At 43.2% G+C, this 27552-nt stretch overlaps 1 long non-coding RNA gene across 4 annotated transcripts; it reads left to right on the top strand.

The window, feature by feature from the left end:
• The first annotated feature begins 2039 nt into the window (after positions 1-2039).
• Positions 2040-26842, top strand: LOC107127468 (uncharacterized). Of its 4 annotated transcripts, XR_006691946.3 has the most exons (6): positions 2040-2144; positions 23776-23858; positions 24243-24365; positions 24478-24729; positions 25004-25128; positions 25297-26086. It is a non-coding gene; the product is annotated as an uncharacterized lncRNA (long non-coding RNA). The 4 variants fall into 4 exon arrangements; XR_012423936.1 differs by lacking the exons at positions 24243-24365; positions 24478-24729 and adding an exon at positions 26555-26842 and having other exon boundaries at positions 25297-26064; XR_010581086.2 differs by lacking the exon at positions 24478-24729.
• The last annotated feature ends 710 nt before the right edge of the window (positions 26843-27552 follow it).

Below are 27552 nucleotides of genomic sequence, written 5' to 3' on the forward strand. Positions count from 1 at the left end.
TTTGGGAGAAGTTGCCAATTTTGAACCTTTCTTTCAAAAGAATCAGCCTGTCCCCCCGAGTCACTTGTTTTTTTTCTTCATTACTCATTCCTGGTTGTAAGCTCTTCCCCCTGGAGACACCTGACTCGTTTCTTTGTCTCCCTCATTCTCTTCTGCCTTGGTGCACCCCCTTATTTCCCTCTTCCATTGCCTTCCTCTGTGTTCCTCCTCCTTTTCTTCTCTCCATTCTCTTTCCTCCCCACCTTCCTTAATGCTCTCCTCTGTCTTTATCTCCAAACCCTTCTCACACACCTCCCACAGGCTTCCTATTCCAGGGGCTTCTGACAATTTGAAAGTCTTGAGAGAACAAAAGAGAACTCAGCTGTCACTAAATATTCCTCCCCGCCTCCCCTCAGTCCCTTTCCCCAAGGGCTTTGGAATAGTTCAGGCCCCAGCTTTCTCCCTTTCTGTAAATGAGCCTCTGCCACATTTTCCTTATAAATAAGAGCCATTCAGAGCAGTTTTCTCTTGAGCTGCTTGGGGGACAGGAAGTGTCCATCCCATCTGCATCCCCCAGCCCACCATGCTGTGCTGTCAGACACCTTCCAGTCACTACACCTGAGGCCCAAAGGCAACCTACGGTTCCTGCCCAGCAAGCCCAGGGTGAATGTGGCATCTCCCACTGCCCTTGCACCCAGCTTCAGCAGCCCTGCCCACCAAGAGCACATGGCTCATGGAGCCTCTGCCAGGGAAATCTGCCTCAGGCTTGGTCAGTGTTTTAGGCAGAGGAGTCACTCCTGAATGCAGTTTAAATGTCTTTGGCAGCAACAGAACATGAAGGTCTTTTAAAGCAAGTCGTCCTCTATCTGTCAGAACAGGGGAGCCAGTTAAGATTTTATTACAGTTTATCTCCAGAGGTGGGGGTGGTGAGGGAGAGCTCGGGAGTTATTTTCCATGTGTGAGATAGACTGTCCTGAGGCTTGCTAAGTTTATAGATCACCAGTTGCCAGAGTTCCTTTTGCTTTTTACCCTGGAGGGGAAAAATAAAAAAATAAAACATCCACTTACAGATCAATTGCATTGTCTGCTGCTCAACAATATATGGGCCTAGAGCAGGAGGCTGTGAGCCAGGCCTCATTACTAAAGATCCCTGCAAAAATGGGTGCAACCAGACAGTCTCTCCCTCCAAACTCCTGACCCAGGATTGCTGTCCATGCAGCTGGAACAATGAGCACTTCTGGGGGTCCTCCCCACATCAGTCTAGGGCCAAAGGATATCAGCTAGGGCCCCAAAAGCAATACAAGGTCTTATACCACTTTTTTATTTTTCTTGCTTGGCTTTCTTTGAAATTTACATCCCAGAAGAATGTCCTGGAACTTGTATAGATAAGGGAGTTCCTTGGGAGAGATGGAAAGGGGAGGAAGAGGAAATGGGAAGAGATTGGCGTGGGTGCAAGGAGGAGGAGGCAATGATCGTTTAAAGGAACCATGGAGGATGGAAGTGGGGTGGTGTGCAGAGCTGTGGTGGAGCTCAGCCTCGGAGCTGGGCTCGCCAGGTTTGGACAGGCCCTGGGCTGCAAGCAGGGGATCCCGTACATTTGAGGTCCAGACTTTCAATCCACAGAAGTGTGTGTGTATCGCCCCACTTGATCCCAGCTTGCTTTCCTTCATTCTTTTATTCATTCATCTGAAAGTCCTTATGAGCATTTGCTTTGTGCCTGTTACTGGGGACATGGCAGAGTACAAGACAGGCACGTTTCTTCTCTTGGAGATTTTGACTTGGCATCAGCCTGTTTGCCTCTGTGAGGAAAGACAGTCGGAGCACCCATGAGTCGTTCTACTCTCAGAATCCAGCTCTGCCCATGGTCTGATGAAGGCTGAGCCCCAGAGCTGCCATGTGAGAGGCTGCTTGTCCACAGGCACAACTCCTGCAGGGCACAGCGGAAAGCAAGGAGGCACGCTGCTGGAGAAGGCCGAGCGGCAGTCACCGCCACCCTGCCAAAACCTGCCCTAACATGGAAAAGACCCGGGCAGCCAGCGGCCTCCTGAATTAGGTTGTTTGCCAAAGCAATGCATGTAGCCCGGAGAGAAGCAGGCTGGGACTGCAGGGCATGCTACAGCTATCTTCAAAGATCTGAAGGAGGTCACAGAGCGGGCACGGTGGAGGTATGTATCGCGGCTCCAGAGGACACAGTTTGCAATGCTTGCTGGAGGTTACAGAAAAAGGAATTTGGGCTTAATCTAAGAAAAAATTATATAAAACATAGTAATGAGCTCCCTGTTCTTGGTGACAGACAAGCAGTGTGTGCACCAGCCTGCTAGTGATGGCACAGAAGGGTGGCTGCACTGCATGAAGCTGGCCCTGCACGGTATCCCACGCTCCTCCCAATCTGAATACTTTATGATTCTGTAAAACACTGAGAAACTTTATTTTTAAAGCCACAAACCACTTATTTTTAATTGGGGTGTTCCTTTCCCATACTGTTATTATATTTTGTGGAGTGGGAAAAAAATGTTTCCAAGGCCCTTCCTTTTTTGCTGCCTCACAGAAGCCAGACCTGGGCACCTTTTCACATGAGTATTTTACCCTAGAAACTCTAGGCAAACAGGGCCCAGTGCCTTATGCACTGGAAAATTACACAGCTCTGAGATCCTGAAAAGTGCATAGTGTTATCTCCAGTTTATTGTTCATTCTTAGAAGGTACTCTGATGATTATTTTCCTGTCTTGGTTTGAAGAGGCAGGAATTAAATGCCAGTGAGTGTGTGTAACAAGAACTGTATAACGCTGCCCTTTGGGAAGGGTGCGTGGATCAAAGGGGAAGCTAAAATTACTGAGATCATGTAGGGCTGCACTTTGAGGTTCTCTGGAGCAAGGCTTGTGATGCCTGGGACAGCAGTGCTGGCAACAGCAGGCCTGGTGCCCTGAAGCCCCTGCTTCCTGCCTGTTTCTCTGGAAGTCTGCTGAGCTTCATGGCCACTCTAGAGCACAGCCTTGGAGCCCTGTCCGCACACATGGGTGTGCTGCCTGTCTTGGGTTAGCGACGGCCCATGAAGCTATCGCTGACTCCTGGGCAGCCAGAGGTGGGGGGGCGCGGCAGGGTGGGAAACCTCCCAGTCACCAACAGTGACCTTGGTGAGGCGCTGGGGGTGAGTCAGATCCTCCTCACAGACTACACACGGCTGCCACCTCCTGGAACTTGCCATAACCCAGGCAACTCAGATCCTAGGCCTTCACTTGTGATGGCAGGGACAAGGGCACTGCAAAGGAGGTTAACACTGCTGGGTGTTACCTGCCTTCTACTCTGGAAACCCAAAGCTGGAGGCTGCTGCAGCTCTGGGCACCCTGCGAGCTTCTGCCAGCCCCGCCTGGCTTCCCTCCTAGAATACAGTGGAATCCTCATGGGTTTATAAAACCAAGCCTGATTTCAGGAAAGGGGGTGTCCTTTGGGTCACCTTTGATTTATCCTGCCCTCCTCATCCACATCATGCCCCATGTTGGTAAAACCATGGCATATTTTACAAGAAGCCCTTTCTCTCTCTGTGAGCCGAGGTGCTGTTACAAGCTGTTCAGAGGCCCCCGTGCCCTAGTATCTCTGACATAGGCAGTTGCTGTGGCAAAAGAGAGGCACCAAACAAAGCCATTGGCCCTCTCTGAAGACTCTTGGTGACTCTAGAGCCAGAAGTAAACAGTGGGATGGACAGATCATCTCCTCCAACTCCTGTCTTCAAAATGCACCCGTGTTTTAATGGCTCCCCAGGGAAGGAGATCCAGTCACCGGTTAACATTCTGCGATGGTGTCTGATAGCGCGCACTAGCTCCAGAATGTTCCTATCCCTCTTGGGCTTTCTTTGTGTGTTTTCATCACTCCGACACTGGTGGTCCTTCAGGCCCTGTTTGCTGCAACCCTGACTGGAGCCTTCACATTTAAGTTCCTAATGAAATCTTCTCTTTGACTTTTGCTCATTTATAACACTTTGTGCTAGCTCTTGGGGTCCCAGAGAAATCAGTTTCTAGACCAAATGCCAAGTGCCATCCCCCAGATATGCAGGTGAGGGTTGTCACTAAAATGCCAAGTGACCTGTTGGCAAGCGGACAGCTGAGGGTGGCCTTGCTGGCTGGGCTAGGCCAAATGGGCTCTGGCAGTTCAATGTGTTTCATTTCTCTGCTGTTTGACCTGGTTCACATTTGGCTGGGGAGATTGCGCCCAGGCAGTGGGCCCAACTCAGCTGTGTCCTCTGGCCTCTGCACAAGATCTTTATCATGAAGCTAGGCGAGGGCTGTATAATCCTTTCTGTAACTTCAGGGTAATGGTCAAGGTAGGAAGGAGCTCTGGCTGACCTGTCTGGAAGAACAGGTTGAGGTTTATAAGGTGGATTTCAGTAGCTGTGGGGGGTTAATGGGTAGGGAAAGGAGAGGGGCTGGCCGATGATGGCCTGGCTGTAGCACTGAAGCCCAAAGACCCAAGGTATACAGAGGTCAAAGCTTCAGGTTGGGCAGGAAATTTGTGCAGGCCAGCATGGAGAGCCTTCTTAAGTCTTGAGGATGGTACATTCCCCAAGGGCAGTGGCCACATCGTAAATGTATTTTCACTCCCTTACAAAACTCAGCACAGTACTTTCACATAGTATACAGACGATGGTCAAGAGCACTGAGTTCCAAGGCCTGCTCTAGGATTTAGCCTTGTGACTAGGGTGAGTTAATTAAATTATCTTCTCTGTGCCTCAGTGGGCTCATCTGTTAAATGGAGATAATAATAGTACTTGCCTTACACGACTGTTACAAGGATTAAATGAGAGGATAAGCAATTACAGCAGTGTCTGGCAAATTTGCTAATCTTCCTAGGCACACAGTGGGTATTGATTGAGTGAATGGCTAGAATTCAGATGGAATTATATTGTAGGAGGACTAAATTCCTAGTTTGAGGCTCTTTATCTCCAGTGCTTAATTTTATCCTGGTATTTGTCACCTATTTTATATGCTAGAGAGTTTTATAATTACTTAAATCATGCCACCAAGACAGCCTGGAAGAAACTAGCACATGTATTGAAATCCCTTCCACCTCAAGGCTGCTTGCTGGGGACAGCCGTGCACTGCCGCCATGCTCTCCACACACGTTTAAGCTCAGGGGCTGAAATGTGCAATTCTTTGCTGCTGATGGAGCTACAGCTGCCCGAACAGAGCTAGGTTACACTGTTCAGCCCCATGCTGCAGCTGGTTCCTCTCATGACCAGAGGCCAACATGTATCCCATGGTTTGTTAGGGTCAGGGCAGCCACCTGGGGCCACAGACCAGAATGCTGCTCACTTATCTCCTTGGGGATTTGTATTTACCCCTTGGCCTTGCTGGCTCTCTGCTCCGGCCACCTGAGAAAGCTGGCACAAGACAACAGGAAATTGGAAGCTATGTCACAGGTCAGGTGTCCAGGGAAGGGTCTGAAGGTGACCACCCTGGGTGTCATGTGGAGGGAAGGGAGGACACCCTGGCAGGAAAGCCTGGACTCAGCTTGGGCTGTAGCCAACCCCTCTCTCTTCAAAGCACCCACCATAAAAGCTGTAACAGAGCAGAATGGCTGGGCCTCTCTCACCCCTTCCTTTCCCGCACTTGTGCACCGGCCTCATGACTCCCTTGCCAAGTCCCTTGGCTTCCCTCCGCAGTCTGTGGAATCTGAGCAGGATGATCCCTGGCCCAGCTGTTAGGAATCATTTTGAGGATGAAAACAATTAAGCTGGGCAAGAAGCCCACCACCGAATCCTGTCCCCGTTTTTGCACCCTTGCCTTTTGTTCTCCTTCACCCCTTTCCGGGTCACCTTTTCTATCTATCCATGAACCTGCTGAGAACATTCACTGACAGTGTGCTGGCTCTGGAGGCACCCGCCCAACCCTGTGGATTTGGAGATCCTGGGGTGTGGGAGGAAGGGGTAACTGGATTCTGGAAGCATCTCCCCCCACAAGAGGCTGGGCCAGATTCAGCCAAAGTGCCGGCCATCTGTGTAACATTGCTAAGCAGTGTCCTTTCCTGGACTTGTCCTCCCTGCCCTCTGGGCATCAGAACTCTTGGTGCTGAAGTAACAGATGTGCACACTGAGGCATGGCTAAGGAAGGCTGTGAGCCGTTTGTCCATCCACCCCAGGCAGCCCTTCAGGCTCTACAGGCCAGGGAGCTCACTGCTGCATCTGAAGAAGTTCCTCAGATATTTTGAACCCTCCCTGCAAGGGCAGGACTAGCTGAAGGAAGTGCTAGACAGGGCCCTGGGGCTCTGGACTCTAGCCTGCGAGCCAGGCAAGGGGATGACGGCAGCATCTTTGGTCTCTGGTGCTCTACATGGCTCCTGAACTCCTCTGGACAGTGTGTGTGTCCCCTGCCCCCCAGGCCACAGTGTTCTTCCCGCTGCTGTGTCCTGATATCTAGGACCATGCCTGGCACACAGTAGGCTCTCAGCAAGTTTGTCTCACTAAGGCTGGCGATGCCCACTTTCTGCAGCACAGCCACCTCCTTTCTTCACTTTCAGGCATTGCTCGTCCTTCTTCACCTGGGTTGTTTGCCTTAAGTATCAAAGTCCTAAGCTAAAGAAATGAAATGCGAAGGTGGCTGATTTCAGGCATCGACAAGGGAGAAGGTCTGTCTGGGGAAGGAGGCGACAGTGGGAGCTTCCGGAAGACAGAGAATGCCTGTGAGGCTCAGCTCCCCACCTATCCCTAGAACTTCCTCATTATCTCTGTGGCCCCAGGAAAGGGACCCAGAGGCTGGCTCATGCCCAGTGTGAAAGCTGGCAGCAGGAATGCAGGAGGAGCTGGGAAAAGCAGCCTGAAGTGCATTTCTCAGTGCATTTCTCAGTGTATCACCTTACTCTGATCCACCCTGTTGGTGAGGGCGGCTGCCCCGCCCACCTTCACAGCTGCCGGGGTGTGGCTGGGGAGGGGAGCCTGGGCTGTGAGAACAGATGATTTCAATTTAAGCAGCATTTGGGGAGAGTCCTGTTCCACTTGCTCATTTTTCTTAGCACTCCCCCCACCCCTGCCCCGAAACTTGATTCAATCAGTGGTGGATGGGAAAGGCCCGTTTCCATGACAACCCTACCGTGAGAAAGAAAAATCAGCCAGAGAGCAGGCTAGAGTTTTATCTGGAAGAGGGCACTTGGGTGGGTTTAGAAATGGAGGTCCAGCAAACAGTGAGACGGGCTCTCATCCCACGGTGGGACCTCAGACCCTGGAGAAGGCACGGAACATGGAGTACCATCAAGGATGTTTATGCTCAGAGAGACACACCTGCTCGTTGCCTGGTTTCCATTAAACCTGCCTGATCTCTCCGGGCTCCAGGCCTACTGCTTGGGTTTATTTTCATGGCTGATGTAACCCAACCAGACTGATGAGTCTGGATCTTTCCCTTTTTCGTACAGTGCTTCCTGTTTAGTTGAGCGTGTTCAATATTTCTGTGCACATTCATTTCCCATCTGATGTTTCCAAAGAGGACTGTGGTCTCAATTTCATCTTCCAAGGTGAATGCTCTGGAGCCCAAGGACCCAGATGTGTTGATAGAAAGCATGGTGTGGACGTTGTTCACAAAGGTTCAATCCAAAGGGAGGGGATCTTTGGGAAAGATTAAGGGTTTCGGTTCAACCTCTATACCCTTTTAGGGTTGTGGAAGTTGAGTTTCTAAGGAGAAATTATTGGCTGGACTTGGTGTCCCAGCCTGTGTCCAGAATGAGATGTTCAGCAAAGGTGTTTCTAGGAGGCACGTTGCTTTGAAAATGTCCATGTCTGGGCTTGAGGACTCAGGATACATCAACCCCTATCATTCTCTGAGGTTCTCAGTCTGCTGGTTTCCTTGGAGATCCATATGCCAGCCTAGCTCTGAGCCTGGCAGAACTCATGGCCCTGGGTTTGGAAAACTCTCCAAATGTAATCTCCTCCAAGGGTTTTGCCCTTTACTCTGAACTCTGTGGGGCCTTTTAAAGTAGATTGAATCCATATGTTTCTGATTCATTTACACTTAACTCATCAGAACGTTCCCTTTTTTTAAATGAGTGATTTGTTGTCTTAAGATGTCTTTGCAATCTTATTTATAAGAGCTTCTTTCCCCTTTAGAAACAAGATACCATGTCTTGTCAAGGGATGTGTTAGGGGGTGGCTGTGGTAGACACCTTCTAGTTTCAGGTCTGAGTCTCGTTTTGGTTCCTAAGAGGAAATGCACTATTTTTGCAGAGCTGCTTGGTTTGAGTGTTAAAAGATTTTGTTTTTGCTCTGAGCATGGGTTTGAGAGCAGATATTTATACTCCTTCTCTTTGGTGGAAACTCAGTAAATGCTGCTTCTGAGTAGCAAAGTAACCTTGGGAAAATTACTTAATCCTTGTGGTCCTCCAGTCTTTCCTCTGTAAACTGGGGATGAAAATACCCCCTACATCACATGGCTGTCATGGTAATAACGTATTTCAAGATGTTATAAAAACATGAGTCATAGAATTAGCTGGGGTTCCTCTAAACAAGCCCATGCATTGCTCTGGCCTTTCCTTCATATGTCATCCCTTGGGTCCACTTTATTCCAATTAATACATCAAGACTCAGCCCAAACATCACATATTCTAAGACCTTCCTTATATATCAGTCTTGATCCCCCAAGAACAGTCCATCAGTCTCTCCTCTGTGTCCGTGCAACATCTTACCCATGTCTCCATCCTCCGACTCATCACTTGTTAGCCATCTGTTTATATAGCCCTATTTTCCCTTTATAAAACTGAGATCTCCTTGAGGGCAGGAAAATTATATTCATCTTGGTATTTCCAAAGACCTGGACAGAGTCTGGCTCATGGAGGGGCTCAATAATAGCTGAAATTAAGAAAAAGAGACAGCAAAGGGAATACAAGGCTATAAATTCTTTTGGGATTCAGGATAAATCCAGTTAACTCCACCTGGATTTGTAAGAAGTGAGGCTAAGGAGAAAGTAATTAGTAAGATTTCTCCTTTTTTCTGTAAGAACTGTTAATGCCAATTAGAGGGCAGCTTCCAAAAACCACCAGTAGCAGCAGCATACTTCTTCACTAACTATATCAGATCCTTTAGTCACGCCCAAGATTTTGAGACAAAACTAGAGATACCCAACCCATAGGGTCATATGTAATAATAAATATCAAAGTCCTACAGTAGAATTCCAAGCTATTTCCTTCTTTAAGGTATATCATATGTAATGGGAAAGAGGAAAGTCGTTTCCTATTTTATGAAGGATTTTATTGTCAACACTGGTCCTCTCTCTCAATCCATAACCTATGAGCATAGCCTTGGAGAAATAAAAAAGAGGTCCATATAAATTCAACATTCAGAGTCATTGAATGTTAGATATGTAAAAAGCAAAGTGTGACTGCTAGTCACTGTAGGTCTTGGGGCAACAAAGAAGCATTGAAAAGATCCCTGCCTTTGAGTACTGGTTGTAGATAAAGATGCACAGCCAACTGTAGGGCAAAGAAGATTTTGATAATTGCTAAAACAAAGGAACAAAGCATGGGTACAGAGGAGGGAAAAAGTACCTATGACCAGTTTGATCTTGGAAGGCTTCATGGGGGAAAGGTGGTAACATTTGACCTGAACTTTCAAATACAGCTAGAATTTGACAGATGGTAACAGAGAGAGCTTCCAGACAAAGAGAATAACCGCCTGAACATAGTTCATAAGGTGGACATGTGCAGAGCATATTTTATGAACATCAAACAGACCAGGCTGGAGTGTATAGTTACTGGAAGGAACAATGAGAAATTAGGACAGAAAGATAGGCTTAAGCTTGAAGTTAAGGACTTAAGACTTTATATGCAATGGGGACCACTATTTTTTTATGATGGAATGACTTTATCAGAACTGTGGTATAGAAAGATAATCCATGCCACAATCTAATAATAATAGTCATCCTTTATTGAATACCTGCTATATTCAAGCAACCATTCTAACAGATTTACATGAATTAATTCCTTTCATTGTCATTTCAATCTATGAGGTAGATTATATCTCATTTTACAGATGAGTAAAATGAGGCACAGATAGGCTGGGTGACCTTCCTGAGTCCAAACTGCCAGAAATAAAATTTTTGGCGCAGACCCCATGCCCTTAACACTTAACACTCATAGCAAAGAAGCAGAAAGTAGGCAATTAGAAGCTATTTCAGTATCTAGTAACAAGTTCTGAGGGCTGAATGGAAACAGTGGTTTAGAAATAGAAAGAAAGCAGGTATGAATGACACAGTAGAGGCACTGCCCCCAATTTGCTGTGGAGTGGAGGATAGTGGAGGAGAGCAGAGTCAGAGAAGACTTTGTGGCTTGGGATTTGAACCACAAAAGGCAAAGTAAATTTCAATGGGAAGGTGAAGAGTTCAGTTTTGAACATGTGGAACATAATACACATGTGAAACTATCTTGCAAGACGTTGGAAGTGTGGGCTGCAGAAAGTTTGCAGCTACAGATGTTGAAACATTGTGGGAATCACTGAAGCCAGAGTAGGTCAGGCCATCAGGAGCAGCACAATCTCTTTGATTCCTTGTAACATAAACTCTCACTCATTTTTCTTTTTCTAGTTACTTAAGGTATAAAATTCAGTTGTTGATTTGAGATCTTTCTTTTTTTAAATGTAAATACTTATGGCTACACATTTTTTTTCTTTGCACTGCTTTCATGGCATCCTATAAGTTTTGGTATGTTGTATTTTCATTTTCATTTATCTCAAGGTATTTTCTAATTTCCCTTGTGATTTCGTCTTTAACACATAGGTTGTTTAAGAGTGTGTGTTAAATTTCCACATATTTGTAACTTTCCAGTTTTCCTTCTACTGTTGATTTCTAGTTTTATCTTATTGTGGTTAAAAAAGATACTTTGTGTGACTTCAATAATTTTAAATTTGTTAAGACTTGTTTTGTGGACTAGCACATCCTGAAGAATGTTCCAGGTAACACTTGAGAAAATATGTATCCTGCTGGTGTTGAGTGAAGTGTCCTCTATATGCACGCTAGTTATAATTGGTTTGTAGTTGTTCAAGTTCTCTATTTCCTTATTGATCTTCTGTCTGGTTGTCTTATCAATTTTTGAAAGTAGGGTATTGAAATCTTCTACTACTATTGTAGGCCTGTGTACTTCTCCCTTCAAGTCTGTCAATGTTTGCTTCATATGTTTTGGAACTCTGATATCTGGTGCATACATGTTTATATTTGCTGTATCTTCTTGGTAAATTAACCCTTTGATCAATATATCATAACCTTCTTTGTCTCTTGTAAAGGTTCTAATAGTATGTTGTCTGGTTTTAGTATAGCCACTCTTAACTGTTTTTTGCTGATATTTGCATAGAATACCTTTTACAATCCATTTTCTTTCAACCTATGTGTGTCTTTAGATCTAAAGTGAGTGTCTTATAGGCAGCATATAATTGGATTATGCTTTTTAAAAAATACATTCTAGCAACCCGTGCCTTTTGTTTGGGAAATTTAAGCCATTTGCTTTGAAAGTAATTAGTAATAGGGAAGAACTTTCTTATTCCATTTTGTTATTTTTCTGTAAGTAAGTCTTATAGCTTTTTTGTTCCTTATTTCCTCCATTCATTCTTTGGGTTTAGTTGATTTTCTTGTAGTGACAAGTTTTGGTTTCTTTCTATTTTCCTTTTGTGTATATTCTATACATATTTTCTTTGGGGTTACATGGGGATTACAGATAGTATCCTAAAATTATAACATTCTATTGTGAATTGATACAAAATTAACTTCAATTGTATATAAAAACTATACTTCTTTGAAACTACTCCCAATACTTTATGTTATTGAGGTCACAAATTATATATAGTGTACACATTAACATAGGTTTATAGTTATTTGTATGCATTTGTTTTTTAAATCCTACAGAAAATAAAAAGTGGAGTTATAAATCAGAATTACAATGCCAGACTTTACATTTGTCCATATCTTTACTTTTACCAGAGATCTTCATATCTTCTTTGAGTTACTTTATAGCAACCTTTCTATTTGTGTTTTTTTTTTTTTTTTTTTTTTTTTTTTGAGACGGAGTCTGGCTCTGTCACCCACGCTGGAGTGCAGTGGCCGGATCTCAGCTCACTGCAAGCTCCGCCTCCCGGGTTTATGCCATTCTCCTGCCTCAGCCTCCCGAATAGCTGGGACTACAGGCGCCCGCCACCTCGCCCGGCTAGTTTTTTGTATTTTTTTTAGTAGAGACGGGGTTTCACCGTGTTAGCCAGGATGGTCTCGATCTCCTGACCTCGTGATCCACCCGCCTCGGCCTCCCAGAGTGCTGGGATTACAGGCTTGAGCCACCGCCGGCCGCAACCTTTCTATTTGACCTGAAGGACTCACGTTAGCATTTATTTTTTTTTTCTTTTTTTTTTTTTTTGAGACGGAGTCTGGCTCTGTTGCCCGGGCTGGAGTGCAGTGGCCGGATCTCAGCTCACTGCAAGCTCTGCCTCCCGGGTTCCCGCCATTCTCCTGCCTCAGCCTCCCGAGTAGCTGGGACTACAGGTGCCGCCACCACGCCCAGCTAATTTTTTTGTATTTTTAGCGGAGACGGGGTTTCATTGTGTTAGCCAGGATGGTCTCGATCTTCTGACCTCGTGATCCGCCCGCCTCGGCCTCCCAAAGTGCTGGGATTACAGGCTTGAGCCACCGCGCCCGGCCACGTTAGCATTTCTTGTAGGGCAGAACTAGAAGTAATGCATTTTCTCAGTTTTTGTTTTGTCTTTATTTCTCCCTCATTTTTGAAGGACAGTTTTGCTAGATACAGTTGTTTGTATGTGTGTGTGTTTGTTTTATTTTGGGATTTTAAATATTGTCCAACTGCCTTCTGGTCTCTAAGGTTCCTGATAAGAAACTAATCTTACTGAGGATCTACCGTATATAGTAACTTTTCTCTTGATCTTTCAAGATTTTCTTTGTTTTAGCCTTTTGGCAGTTTGTCTTCAATGTGTCTCAGCATGGGTGCTTTTGGTTTTATCCTACTTGAAATTCATTGAGATTCTCGAATTTGTAGATTCATGTCTTTCCTCAAATTTGGGAAGCTTTCAGCCATTACTTCTTCATGTAAGCTCTCTTACCCTTTCTCTCTTCTCTTTCTGGGACTTCCACAGGCATATATTGATCCTCTTGATAGTATCTCTAAATCCCTTAGGCTCTGTTCACTTTTCTTTATTCTCTTTTCTTTCTGCTCCTCAGACTTGATAATTTCAAATGTCCTATCTTCATGTTTACTGATAGTTTCTTCTACCTGTTCAAGTCTGCTATTGAAACCTTCTAATTCATTTTTCAATTCAGTTTTTATATTTTTCAGCTCCATCATTTCTGTTTGGCTTATTTTATAATTTCTATCTTTTTGTTGATACATTTCTTTTGTTCATACATTGTTTTTCTGATTTTCTTTCTTTCTTTCTTTCTTTTTTTGAGACAGGGTCTGATTCTGTTGCCCATGCTGGGATGCAGTGGCAGGATCATGGCTCACTGAAGCCTTGATTTTCTAGGCTCAAGCGATCATGCCACTTCAGCCTCCTGAGTAGCTGGAACTACAGACACATGCAACCATGCAGAGCTATTTTTTTTTTAAACAGAGACAGGGGTGTCACCATATTGTCCAGGCTGAGCTCAAGTGATCCTCCTACCACAGCCTCCCAAAGTGCTGGGATTACAGGCATAAGCCACTGGGCCCAGCCTCCCTTCATTCTTTATCTATGTTTTTCTTTAGCTCTTTGAGCATATTTAAGATCATTGTTTTAAATTCTTTGTCTTATGTCTGATCCTGTGTTTCCTCAGGGACGGTTTCTGTCTTTTTATTTTATTTCTTTGAATGGGCTATGTTTTCTGATTTTTTGTGTACCTTGTGATGTTTTGTTGAAAATTGAGTGCTTGAAAAAAACAGAACAAAACAAAACAAAACCATAAACTTCTCTCAGTCTTCACAGGCTGGCTTTGTGCCAGGGCCATCCTCATCTAATTAGCCAGGTATGTTCTGAGCCTTTGGATCTGTCTGAGGAGAAAGGTTAAAGTTGTCTCAGGTCTTTTCTGAGCATGCATCTTGCCCAGATGTGCATGGCATTTCTATCACCCCATATACACAGCTGCTTATACATGTCTTAATTCCACAGAGTCTTACCTCAGTTTCTCCTCAGGGACTTAAATGGTCTATTCTACGTTTCCATCTGTCAGCCCAGGTATCTACAAGTCTTAGTCTCTCTGCAGCTTCCCAGATAGTGCTGCTACTTCTCACTGCCTCAGCTCTGAGTTAGGTGCAAGAGACCAATCTTCAGGAAGCCCCCAGGTAAGTTAGGACATTGTGAATAAAGTCCATTCTGCTCCCTCCAATTCAAGTGATGGGATTGAGAACTGCCATCTCCTTCAGACCAAGATGGTGGCATGTCAGAGAAAGGAGGGGAAGGGTGAGTAAAAATGCCACAAAATTTTCTACCATTTTAAATTTTACTTATTTTTGATTGGGCATTTTCTTGACTGCTATAGACCTTTGACTGTTTTTCATAGCTCATATTAGAATACTTTATCCTGTTTTTGGTTTTTTGTTTGTTTGTTTGGTTTTTGTTGTTGTTGTTGTTGTGTCTCTGTGAGGGAACAAGGCTTGATACTCCCCAGTGTGCCATTTTGCTAATGTCACTCTCCATTACCATTTTTATGACTCCTTCTGGCTGCTGGATACCCTTGACAGACCAAAATGAAGGCAGACAGGAGAGTAAAAAACTATGTCTCTTTTCATGTGCCATAACAGATGAATTTTTCCTATGAACAGTATCTATGCTACTCAGGAATGACAAGCTATAAAGAATGAGCATATATAAACAGAGGCCTTGGAAAGCCCCAACTCTTTAAATCTTAACCACTATTCCAAAACATCAAACAACCCTATCCTTTTATAACCCTAATGTGAACTTTGATTTTGCCATGGTTGAGGTGATTTTGCCATGGTTGGTCCCAAAGCATATCTTGTTCTGGATAGGCAGCTGTGAAAATACTGACCTTCTTAGCTTGGGTTCCCCTGAAAGCAAAGTCGTTTATCTGGGAGGTGATTCTAAGTTGCAGAAATGAGGGATGAGAGAATGAGAAACAGAAGAAGAGGAGGCCAACATAAGAAGGTTGCACTGATGCTGCTGCCATGCACATTGAGAGCTCAATTTTGCTGATTTTCCTGAGAAGCATACAGAATCATCAACCCCCAGGAATTGCCCACAGAACAGATGGGAAGCCAGAGTATTTATTGACTGTCAAGGGTGTCCCTTGGGGAAATTAACTCCTTCTCTGATTTTCCTTAGAGCTGCACATGTACCTGGGTCTGTCTCTGAGGTATTATACTGCAGGTGGGACAGTAGTGGAGTCTGCTGGTCAAGGGTGTGTGGTACTCCGTGGCTAAAGCGGTACTCCATGGCAACTGGGGATGCTGATGTGTGTTGGGAGGAGTCAAGATGTCCACAGAATGGCAGTCATGTGACAGCCTCATAAGTATAGATGAGGTGCTCTACCAAACAGAACTCAACAGTGTAAATGTAGAATCTCATCTTTTCTTTTTCTCCTGTTTCCCTTCTCTCTTTTTTCCTTGTCAAATTTCATCTATTTATTAAGAATATTAGTGCCATAATAATATAGAACTGAATTCCATGCTTTTCCAAGTCACTGCAGTTACACAAGTTGGCCCCCCACCACCTTGTTTTCTTAGTTTCCCGGTGACTATTAACCAGAGACATGTATTTCAATCCCAGAGAGCAGTCCTTAGCACATTCTTGGCTTTTCAGGGTAACTTTCTATATGTGGAGGAAGCAAGAACTCAGGGTTTTCCAAAAAGCTGTGGGTTCGAGTGGTTAATCTGCAGTGGTTTGCATTAGCTTACGTGTGGGAAATGCAACACAAAGGAGGTGCCCAGCAACCCTGCACATAACGTGCAACCACTCATTCCGACTCTTTTCCCTGAGGATTTCTTTTGGCTGAACAGCAAGCTCTCTGGGCTCTGCAACTAGAGAACATCTCTAACATAACATAAACGTTGGGCAGCTGCTGGGAGCTGGAGAGGGCTCGGTCTGAACAGCTGTGTGAGGTTTGACCTTGGGGAAAACAACACCAAATCCCACTACCATAGGCTGGTTTCCATTTGGACTTAGTGCAAATGAGGCATAATAACAATTAAACAGATATACTTGGAAGGGAAGGAAATTAAAAAGGCATTTTATGTGGGGTAAGGAGAGTGGGTAAAGAGAAGAAATTTCATGGATGATAGCTGAGAGAAGCTTTTTTGGAACTGACAGAGGTAAAAACTATTACGGGTTGTTAGCTTTATGAGAGTAGGAACTTTCACTTTTACTTTATGTGATTCTGTACTGTTTAAGTACATTTGTTTATTACAAACATGCCCAATTTTCTAACTCATCCCCCTAGAACACAGAGAGACCCACCAATTATAGAAGTGTAGACATGAGAAAGGAGAGGGGTTGAGGGGTGAAGCTGTGTTTTAAGGTAGCCGCAGACACTGATTAGACAGTTTGGGATGCTTCTTTGACTTGGATACTCAGTGGTAAACATCTTGGCTAAAAGATGTCCTGGGAAAGATTATATGAGGACTTGGGGCTTTAAATCTTGGGAGAAGACTTTTGTAAGATCACTTTAAATTCCCTAGGAATTGCTTACAGCACTATCATAAAAGGAACAAAAAAATCCATGTGAAAATATTAATCATAGGAGGCTGGAAAGGCAAAGACATTTGTGGCTGTGGACAATTTCAAATAAATTTTGTTGCCTTCCTTAAGCAATGCCAGCTGTGGGCCTGCTTTTTCAAACCAAGATGAACTGTAAGAGAAGAAAGGGGAGGAAAGGTCCGTCCCCCATAAAGACTGCAAGTGTGTCTGAATTAAGGCAGCTAAATTCTATTATTTTCATGTTCCTCAAATCACTATTGTAGGGTGGGGTTCATAAAGACATAATAAATGTTTGTTCAACTAAATATTTCAATGACCTAAAGTCTATGTGGATTAAGAAAATTAAAATTATGTTCAATTTTCCTATTGAATTTGAATCCTGAGACTTTACTAAGCTTAAAAACCATTGTGTTTTTAAGTGGCTTCTTAAACAAGTTTACCCAAAGGCTTGAGTCATTTGATGAATGTGTTTGCTTTATGGCATAGCTTAGCATGAGCTTTGCTGTCAGATGTGAGTTCTGGCTCCACCATTTACTAGTAATTTGACTGTGGGAAAATGGTTTGGCCTATTTAAAAGCTAAGTTTCTTCAGTTATAAAGTGAGTTTAATAACGGTACCTAATGTATGGAAGTTTGGTGATTAAGTGAGATAATACTTACAGAGTACCTACCTCAGCATTTTTCAGAGACAAAGCACTCAATGTTAATTGTAGTTGGTCACCAACATCTTCCTCCTCTTCTCCCTCATTATCTAGAAGAGGGGTGGGTAAACTGGGGACCCACTGCTAGGTTTTGTAAATAAGTTTTATCGGAACAGCGTCATGTCCATTTGTTTATGTACTTTCTATAGTGGCTTTCATTCTAGAGGGCAGAGTTGAGTACTTGTGATAGAGACCATGTGACCAGCAAAGCCTAAAATATTTACTCTTTGGCCCTTTACAGAAAAAATTTGCTGATCCCTATTCTAGAAGGAAGAAAATCTAGGGATGTGTTTGTACTTTTCCTGAGCTTAAATTACCAGGAACTCATAGCTTTGATTAGAAGAAACTAGACGAAGAGTTTGAATAAACCCTTAAGGCATGGAACATTACGTTTTCTTCATAGATTTTAAAAATATGCTTAGAGGCAGAGATGATCACATGCTAAGAAAGACATGGGGGAATCTTTAAACCTAAACATTCCACCTTAAGAAAAAGAACAGTTAGAATCTTTTGGCTTAATAGAAAAGCCACAGAAGCAAGCAGAGAAATCCTAATGAGTTAGAGGACAATCATTTCCAAGGATTTTGAGTGTGTCTTAAGTTATTTTATTGAAATAAAAATTTATTTTTTCTGAGTTCAGAGGCATAATCTGGAGGTCAGAGAGCACTTATAGCCAGGAAATGTTTGCACATAATAACAGATATGCTATTTGTTCCCAGGAATTTTTTTTCTTTAAACCTCAGAGTCAACACAGTCAAATACAAAGCAAGTGGAATTTCTGCTCTGTAATTCTAAAATTGTCTTTTTAGACTCATAGCAGAGAAAATAATCCGAAAAAAGCCACTTGGAAGAAAGAGTGACTAAAGTTGATGACAACAGATTGGAAAGATAATTAAAAAGCATCAAAAAACCACAACACTTTCAAGATTAGAAAAAAACTGCTCTGGGCAGATGAGCTGGAGAGGGTAAGAAAAGGAGAGGACCTGCCTAAGGAGAAAGGTTGGTATGGCTCAACATGAGGCCAGGGGAACCATAAGGACAAGGTTAGTGATAACATTAGAAGTTGGCTGGCCTCAGGCCACAAGTGCCACCCTACACGGGGGCTTGGCGAGCCACACAAGAGTTGAGTTATAGGGTCCCATCACCCTTTCATGAACACATGACATGTGTCTCTTGGCCTATGGGACTATGTTAGATGATCTTGTCCAGAAGGAATGATAGACGGCCCTCGGTGCCCTTAAACTTAGCTCATCTCTTTTCAAACTACCGCATATAATTCTCACGTTAAGGGCTAAGGGTGTGTGTGCATAAACAGAGAGTGGGACCTGGGCTACTGCAGGGTTGAAGTAAGGTAGAAATAACAGTTCCCAGCCTCCATCCTGGGGCTGGAAGACAGTGCAGGGTTGATGTTAGCTGTGTATATCCCCCAAACCAAGACTGGTGGGATCCACCCTGTGGAACATAGTAATGGTTAAGAGGCTGTTAAGAAATTGATATGCAGAAGGTCCCAAGCATTTCTCATTTGTCCTAAGCTTGTCCTAAGGTGTATAATAGTGATCATGTAAAGCACTGGAAACACTGCTTGCAGGGCAATTGCTCAATGCATGATTGCTAGTTGGTTTTTTTCAGGAAAACAGAACAAATATGTTAGATCTAGATATATACAAGGGGGGATTTACCATGGGAATTGGCTCACACAATTCTGAAGGCTGAGGAGTCCCATGACAGGCTTGTCTGTAGGCTGGAGAACCAGAGAAGCTGGTGGTATGATTCAATCTGAGTCCAAAGGTCAGAGAACCCTGGTGGGGGATGAAAAGAGGAGGTGCTTATATAATTCCTAGAGTTCAAAGGCTCAAGAACTTGGAGTTCTGATATTCAAGGGCAGAGAAAGTGGATGTACCAGCCCCAAAAGAGAGGGAAAACGCACCCTTCCTCTACCATGTTGTTGTCCTCAGTGGATTGGATGATACCTACCCAATACTGGTGAAGGCAGATTTTACTTGCTCCGTCTATTGACTCAAATGCTAATCTCTTCCAGAGACACCCTCACAGACACACTCAGAAATAATGTTTCACCAGCTATCTGGGCATCCCTTAGCTCAGTCAGGCTGACAAATAAATTAACAAACACATTGGTATTATTTTTATGGTTGAAACCAAACTGAAAACTTTGGTTTTTGCTGTTTAGCAAAGAAATTCTATTTGTTTTTTAAAAACAAACAAGCAAAAAGCACCTAACCTGAGAAGTCAGCACAGCCTTCAGATCCTCACCCCTAGAAAGCTCTTGTCTTGGCTGCTCCCTCCTCCTCGCGAGAAATTCCTTATGCAGTACGTGCAGGAACTGCCTGCGTGGGATGATCTGTGAGCTACATGTGGACTACCCCAATCTGCTTTTTGTTCCTAATTCCTGAATGAGCAACTGAAAATTCCCCATGTGATCACTCCCTCTACCAGCTCCGGCTTTCCCAGAAACGCTAGGCTTGCTGTTTTGTACATTTGCAGGATAAAAGAAATGTAAACATTTAAATAATAATGTATTTTTAAAGGCATAATGGGGTTAGTTAGGTAAAACAACCCATCTCACATCATCTGCAGAAGAAATCTAATAAGTTTTGGGGTTCATTGGGGAACCAGAGAATATTCCATTTTATGAGAGGATTAAGTTTTTATTGAATTACGTCTTTATTCAAGGCTCTTTGGTTCATCTACTAAAATAGGGAGTTTAAACTCAGTGATCTTTGGACTAGTAAAATGAAAATCATGATAAGAATCTTTTCATAAATCAGTTCTTTCTTTTGTTTCTTTTTTTTGAGACAGAGTCTTGCTCTGTCACTCAGGCTGGAGTACAGTGGTGTGATCTCGGCTCACTGCAACCTCCTCCCCCTGGGTTCAAGCAATTCTCCTGCCTCAGCCTCCTGAGTGGCTGGGATTACAGGTGTGCACCACCACGCCCAGTTAATTTTTGTATTTTTTTTAGTAGAGTCGGGGTTTCATCATGTTGGTCAGGCTGGTCTCAAACTGCTGACCTTGTGATCTGCCCGCCTCGGCCTCCCAAAGTGCTGGGACTACAGGTGCCTGCCACCACACCCAGCTATATATATATATATATATATATATATATATATTTGTGTGTATATATATATATACACAAAATTTGTATTTTTAGTAGAGATGGGGTTTCACTGTGTTAGCCAGGATGGTCTCGATCTCCTGACCTCGTGATCTGCCCGCTTCAGCCTCCCAAAGTGCTAGAATTACAGGCGTGAGCCACCGCGCCCGGTCTATGAATCAGTTCTTTCAACAAAGACTCTACTGGGGCTGAGGGCTGCCAGATATTGGGTGTCCCTGGAGATGAAGCCAGTTGTGTCTATTGGCCTCTTCTCCAAATAGCCAAAGCAAGTGTGCTCAGTGTCCTGGAGTGACCCAAGGGCAGTGGAATGAATAGTAAAAAATGTCTCAGGAAAACTGAGTTCTAGTTATGGTTTTTCCATTAATAGTTGAGGCTCCCAAGCTTCTCTGGGCTTCAATTTTATCATCTGTAAAAATAAAGGCATAAGACTATTGGTGATTTCAAAATACTGATCTCATGTCAGGCTAGTGACTTAAAATCCCTCCAGGAGAGATTGTTAAAGGTACACATTTCTTAGCACAAATCTGGAAACAACCCAAGTGCCCATGAGTAGGGGAGTGGTTAAAATAAGTCATGGTATACCCAACCATAATTGCCCTTTGAAAACTATGAATTAGATCTGCATGTGCTGATATAGAAAGATCTCTAAGGAACATCGACTGAAAAAAGTAAAGTACAGAGCAATATATATGGCAAAATTCCTCTTGTGTAATGGAAAATGTGCGTGTGTGTGTGTATGTGTGTGTAACTGAAAATGAATATATATTCATATATAAATGCACATATATATATGGCACAAACTTGCTTTCAGTTATTGTTTATGTGGGCATATACATGAAACTGTTAAGAGTGTTTATCTTAATAAAGTCTAACAGCTGTATGGGCAGGGTAGTATTTAAGGTATTGCTAATAACAATAGTAATGTTAATAGCTAAGGGCTGATTCACCCCACCTATTTCTGATGTCTTCTTTTTTTGTACCCGTCAACATTTATCTACTAATGGGTTATAACAAGAAGGGGACTTTGTACTGTGGGGATAATACTGAATGGGCAGTAAGTGGATCTGAGTTTAAATCGTATTCTAGTTGAACATTCTTCTGCAAGTAACTTAACTTCCCTGGATCTCAATGTCCTCATCTTTTAAATGCGGTAATAGAACTGGCAATAAAACGTGGTGGTTCTATTTTAATTTGCAGGTAGTGTTTATAAGTAATCTGGGGAGACACACAGGAACACATACACACACTCAAATACAGAAAAAATGAGTAAAGAGCATTGCTAACTCTCAACAAATACTTTAAAGTTCTTTCTTAACACTATGGGCTATGGAGGAGAAATAACCTTTATCCTTGGGGAATTTTATGATCTTGTAAGGGAGACAAAACAAATTTGTGTGAACCAACTAGAGAACAATATAAAGCCACATATGACAACCTTGGATTAACCTTATTCTTACGGAGCTCCCTTTAAAATATGACTCACCTGAAACTCAAGAAAACCAGACTCAGCAATAAATGTAAAACCCAAGTCCCTCGGTCACATTTGCACTGAAATGTAAAATAAAGGGTTAGACAGGTACAATTTCCTTTGTAGTGATAAGATCCTCTGATTCTATTATATAATCTCCAAAAGCAGGTCCAAATTGAATACTTTTTTTCTCCTGAAACTAGATTCCTCTCTGTTTAGTACAGTCCCCATTTCCAATTTAGGGCTTTGCCAACCCCGTATAACTTCTTTGCACAAAATTCCCCAAGATAAGGTCAAGGAGAAGGCCTTACATTATGTCAGCCCCATTATCTGAGCTCGAGAGCCTCCCTTGGCTCCACCCTGTCTGGGCAATGCAGTGGGATTGGACTGGGGGTGGCCAGGTGGCTGTCTGGCCAGCCTGGTCACAAAGACCCCAGTGAGTGTGAGATGAGCACATGACAGGGGCTCTGGGCAGGTCAGACTTGACGCCTAACTTGACCCCACTGACAGCCAGAGTTTGATAAAGACATGATTGAGTTGGAGATTTCTTTCTGACAGTTTAATGGATAGCTATAATTAGGGGCCCGCTCTGAGGGTGTGGAAACACATAGACCCCATTGTAGGGAGGCTAAATGCTACAAAGGTCAAGGCCAAAATATGGTATGAAAGAAACTCAACGTTTTCCAACATGCAGGAGAAGTGAGTCAGTAGTGAAACGCGTTTAACGAGCATGATCAAGCATACCCAGTTCTTTTTGGTTCTTGAGCCTAATGGTTGTCATCAGTGGTGGCTCTCAGAAGCAGAGTTTCAGTCCTTGTGGCTCCAGAGACTAGCACTCTGAAGGTGGAGCTGACGGGATAAACTTCCCACCTGATCTCAGAAAGCAACTGACTTTCTTTTCTTCTGGAACCATCTCCCTGACTAAAAATAATAATGACAACCACAATAACTGAGACATACACATCGAATTTTAATGTTAAATTTAAACAGTATTTGTCAGTTTGTTTATACTTCTTTGTCAAAATAATGATTAATGAAAGTGGCTTTCAGCCCTAGATAGTTTCTGGGACTTCTTAAAAGCCCTTTTCTTAGAATAAAGGAGTCATGATGTGCCAGCCATAATAAGATCCAACTAACAATGATCAAAAAAAAAAAAAAAAAATACAGTGAGTAATGGCAATAATGTTCTCATTAAAGGAAAACAGTTCACAACTTAGACAGAAACAGAGGGAATTAGTGAAACTCCATCCACCGAGGGCTCATAGGCTGCCCTTGGAAATACTCTTACCTGGTCACAGTACTAGTGAATTCATTTCCTGGTTAAGTTGGTAAGGTAGGCATCTTGAAAGACATTCATTAATCGAAGAATCAGATAATCCCAGGGCTGAAAAAGGATTTTGGAGGCCCTAGAGTGCCAAGAGGCTGACCCACCTCTGCCATATGGATTCTGATGAACAGAAGCTCTGACTCCTTTACACTGCCTATCCCAATCTGGGTAGCTGTGAGTATTAACAAACTTGTCCTGATACAGTAGTCTCCCTTATCTGCAGTTTCACTTTCTACAGTTTTAGTTACCTGTGGTTAACCGCAGTCCAGAAATAGTAAATGGCAAATGGCAAATCTCAGAAATACACATAAGTTTTAAATTGCCTGCCCTCCTGAATGGCATGATAAAAATCTCATGCAGTCCTACTCCATCTCACCCAGGACATGAATCATCCTATTGTCTGGCGTATCCATGCTGTCTGTGCTACTCACCCATGAGTCACATAGGAGCCGTCTTGGTTATCAGATTGACTGTCATTTGTTTTGCAGTGCTTGTGTTCAAGTGACCCTTATTTTACTTAACAGTGACTCCAAAGAACAAAAGTGGTGATGCTGGCCATTTGAACACGCCTAAAAGAAGCTGGGAAGTGCTTCTGTTAAGTGAAAAGGTGAGAGCTCTTGACTTAATAAGGAAAGAATAAAAATTACAATATTAAAGTTGCTGAGATCTACAGTGAGAATGAATTTTTTACCGGTGAAATTGTGAAGAAAAAAAAATTCATGTAGTTTTGCTGTTGCACCTCAAACTTTATTATAGGTATGTATGTATAGGAAAAAAACATAGTTGGGATTGGTACTATCCTAGGTTTCAGGCATCCATTGGGTGTCTTGGAACATATTCCCTGTGGATAAGTGGGGACTACTGTATTGAGCTAAAATCTGTTTTTTTTCCTACCTCCCACTGATTGGTTCCATTCTATCAATTGGGGTCATATAGAACAGGGCTAAGTCCCTGTTATATATGTAACTAGGACTGGTTATGTAATTTGCAGGGCCCAGTGCAAAATGAGAATGTGGGGCCCATGTTAAAAACTACTAAGAATTTCAAGATGGCAACAGAGCATTAAGCCAAGGGTGGAACCCTTCTAACTGCAGAGCTCTGTGTGGCTTTACAGGTAAGCACACCCAGAAAGTTGGCTGTATAGGGATCAGTGTTAATAGAAGGAAACTTTATTTTTCCTCCACTTTGTGTTATAACTTTTTTCAATTCCTTCTTCCTTCCTGCAGATCCCATGGAATATTCTGGTCTTTTGCAGATATTAAAAGCCCAGTTCAATATTTTATTAAACTCCAAGCTCTCAATCACTACCTTTGCCCTGGCTGGGGCTGGGAAACTTGCAGAGACTTGCCTCTTCTCTTTGTCCTCCTGGCTGGTCTACTTCCCACTCTTCATGTTGCTGTTGGCTCCTTCAGGGCTAGCCAGGGGTAGAAGGAGAAGGGCAGTGGATGGGAAAGGTCTTCCTTATTTGGCAGGCCCAGGTAGGTGCTCTCTGAGTTGAGCACCCAAGTGCTCCTCCTTTCTTTCATGGGTATGTCTCTGGGTTCTTCTAAGCTCCTCCTTTGCAGACTTCCAACTGCAGTTTTCTGGTGCAGGGATGTCTCCTTTGGCTAGAAATTAATGACATTCTCCCAGCCCATGGCTGGTGGTTCACTGGAGTCTCCTTCTGCTGGGGTCGTCCACCTTGCACTCCCTAATTCCTGTGGTCCTCTTGGATAGAGTTTTCAATCTGCCTCATGCTGGTTTCTTCCTCAGGTTCGCATGTGGACCTTAGGAAATGTGTTTTTGCCCTGCCATTCGCATAGCTCCCTTCAGTCTGCCAGCACAGCTTCTACTCCCTGCCCACAGCCAGAGACTCCCTCCTTCAGATTTTCTTCCAAGTAAGTGTGACTCAGATACTAGTTCCAGAATCTGCCCCAATTCCAAGGAATATATGGCAAGCCTGTTAGAGATTATTTGAAACTCATCTCAGTTGGCCTGAATAGTGGAGGATTAGGAGGGCATTTCAGCATACAACTTTCTTTTCTTTTCTTTTCTTTTTTTTTCAGGCAGAATTTTGCTCTGTTGCCCAAGCTGGAGTGCAATGGTGCAAGCAAGGCTCAGTGCAGCTTCAATCTTCTAGACTCAAGCAGTCTTCCCATCTCAGATCCTGAGTAGCTAGGACCAAAGGCATGTACTACCACACCTGGCTGATTTTTTTTTTTTTTTTTTTGAGAAATGGGGTCTCACTTTGTTGCCCAGGCTACAACTTTCTTTCTGAAGAAAGCTTACCATTTGTTGCTCCTCCCTAATGGATATTTAGTCTTTTCTTATATCATCTGGAGATGAGTGATAGATCAGTGCAAGCGGAACAAATTATTGGTGTTGCCCCTTTCTCTAAATTTGAAGGTAGTTGGCACTTATTGTGCTTAGTGTTAGGGCTTTAGCAGACAGTGAGACAATAAAGAGAAGTCCCACTTGAACATCCTGTTACACAAGTAATGGACTAAGAAACATTTGAGGATAACTACAGCTATGGATTCAATGTTTGTGTCCACCACAAATTCCTGTGTTGAATTCCTAACTTCCAATGTGGCTATGTTTGGAGATAGGGCCTTTATGCAGGTAATTAAGGTTAAATTAGGCCATAAGGGTAGGGACCTGATCTGGTAGAATTTGCACCCTTATTCTTAATTCCCTTTCTCTCTCATGTGCCCTTCTCTCTCCACCATGTGAGGACACAGTGAGAAGGAGGATATCTGCAAGCTAGGAAGAGGGCCCTCAACAGAACTAAACTGGCTGGCACCTGGATCTTGGACTTCCCAACCTTTAGAATTGTGAGAAAGTAAATGTGTGTTGTTAAAGCCAGTCTGTCTATGGCATTTTGTTAGTCAGCCCGGGTTGAGTAAGATGACTACTCTGCACTTTGGTGAGTGTTGCCTTTCTAAATGTGAGCACCTGCCATTCCTTTAATCTTCCCCAGCAGACCAAAATCTCTTTGCTCACCTCTCTGGACAGGCTCTCATTTGTTACATATTGGAGTCACATTTTTCAAAGGAATTGTTCTCTGTGGAGAACAATGAGCATAAGAGAAAATTGTGTTAAGTCACTTCACTCTTGAAAACCCATTTGGTTGTTCTTAAAATGTAAATATAAAATATGAGATTAGTAGGATAAAGAAGGGTTGGATGCACAAACACATAACGAGGATTACTCTCTTGTAAACACAATTTAGATGGTTGTCTTTCTCTTTTGCCGAGGTTGCATGGTAGCATTTGGGTAACGTAAATGCACTTTTGATTCAATGTGACTGTATTTAACTTCAAGGATGGTGCCCGGATCTAAACATGCTATCCCAGGGTGGTCTCCTGAGCAAAAGGAAGAGGACTCTCAACCCCAGGACCCAGAAGCTATAGTTCTCTGAATGAGACTGAAAGTGCAGCGATGCTGGTGGCCTAAATCCATCCTGCTGTCTCATTTGGTATCTCATTTTCTCTATTTTATCCTTACTGTATGCTTTTAAAATGCAGGTACAGAACTCATACTTATATTTTTAATTGTCTTTCTTTCGGATTCTGCCCTTTGATGTATTAAAATATATTTATCAATTTTAAAGTATCTCCTCACATGATGCTTATTAATTGCAAAGGGAAAGACAGTTAACTTTACAGAGGGGAAACCTGACAGCCTTCCCCACAAGCAAATGACCAGCGTAAGACACAGGGGCATCATGTGCCTCTGGATACCATGCACTGAGAAGGACATAACACCACTGCTATGCTAAAAAGGCACAACCTCCATCGAACCTTGAGAAAACACCAGACACACACCCAGATGGTGGAACATTCTATAAAATAAAATTATATCAATGTCATTAAAGACAAGAAAGACTGAGGACCTAGCTCACAGATTGGAGGAGATTAAGAAGACATACTGATTAAATGCAATGCGGATAAGAAAAAGGCCACTGGTGGGAAAATTGGTGAAATTCAAATAAGGTTTGTAGTTTAGCTAAGAGTATTGTATAAATGATAATTCCCTGGTTTTAATAGTTTTACTAAGGTTTTATAAGATGTGAATGTAAGAGAAAGCTAGGAAAGGTTTTTGCAATTTTTCTTTGAGTCTATCGTCATTACTTTAAACTAGAAGTTTACAAATTGTATTTATTGGGTCTCTCCTCTATGCTATTCTCTGTGCTGCGAGGACAGCAGTAAACAAGACACAAGCTCTGCTCACAGAGGCTCACAGTAGAGTTTGCAGAAGCCCAAGCAGTCATGCACTACTTGTTATGGTGGGTGCATGCACACAGTGCCGCAAAGAGCAAA

Source organism: Macaca fascicularis, chromosome 14 (assembly GCF_037993035.2).
Source record: "Macaca fascicularis isolate 582-1 chromosome 14, T2T-MFA8v1.1".
Classification (NCBI taxonomy): Eukaryota; Metazoa; Chordata; class Mammalia; order Primates; family Cercopithecidae; genus Macaca; species Macaca fascicularis.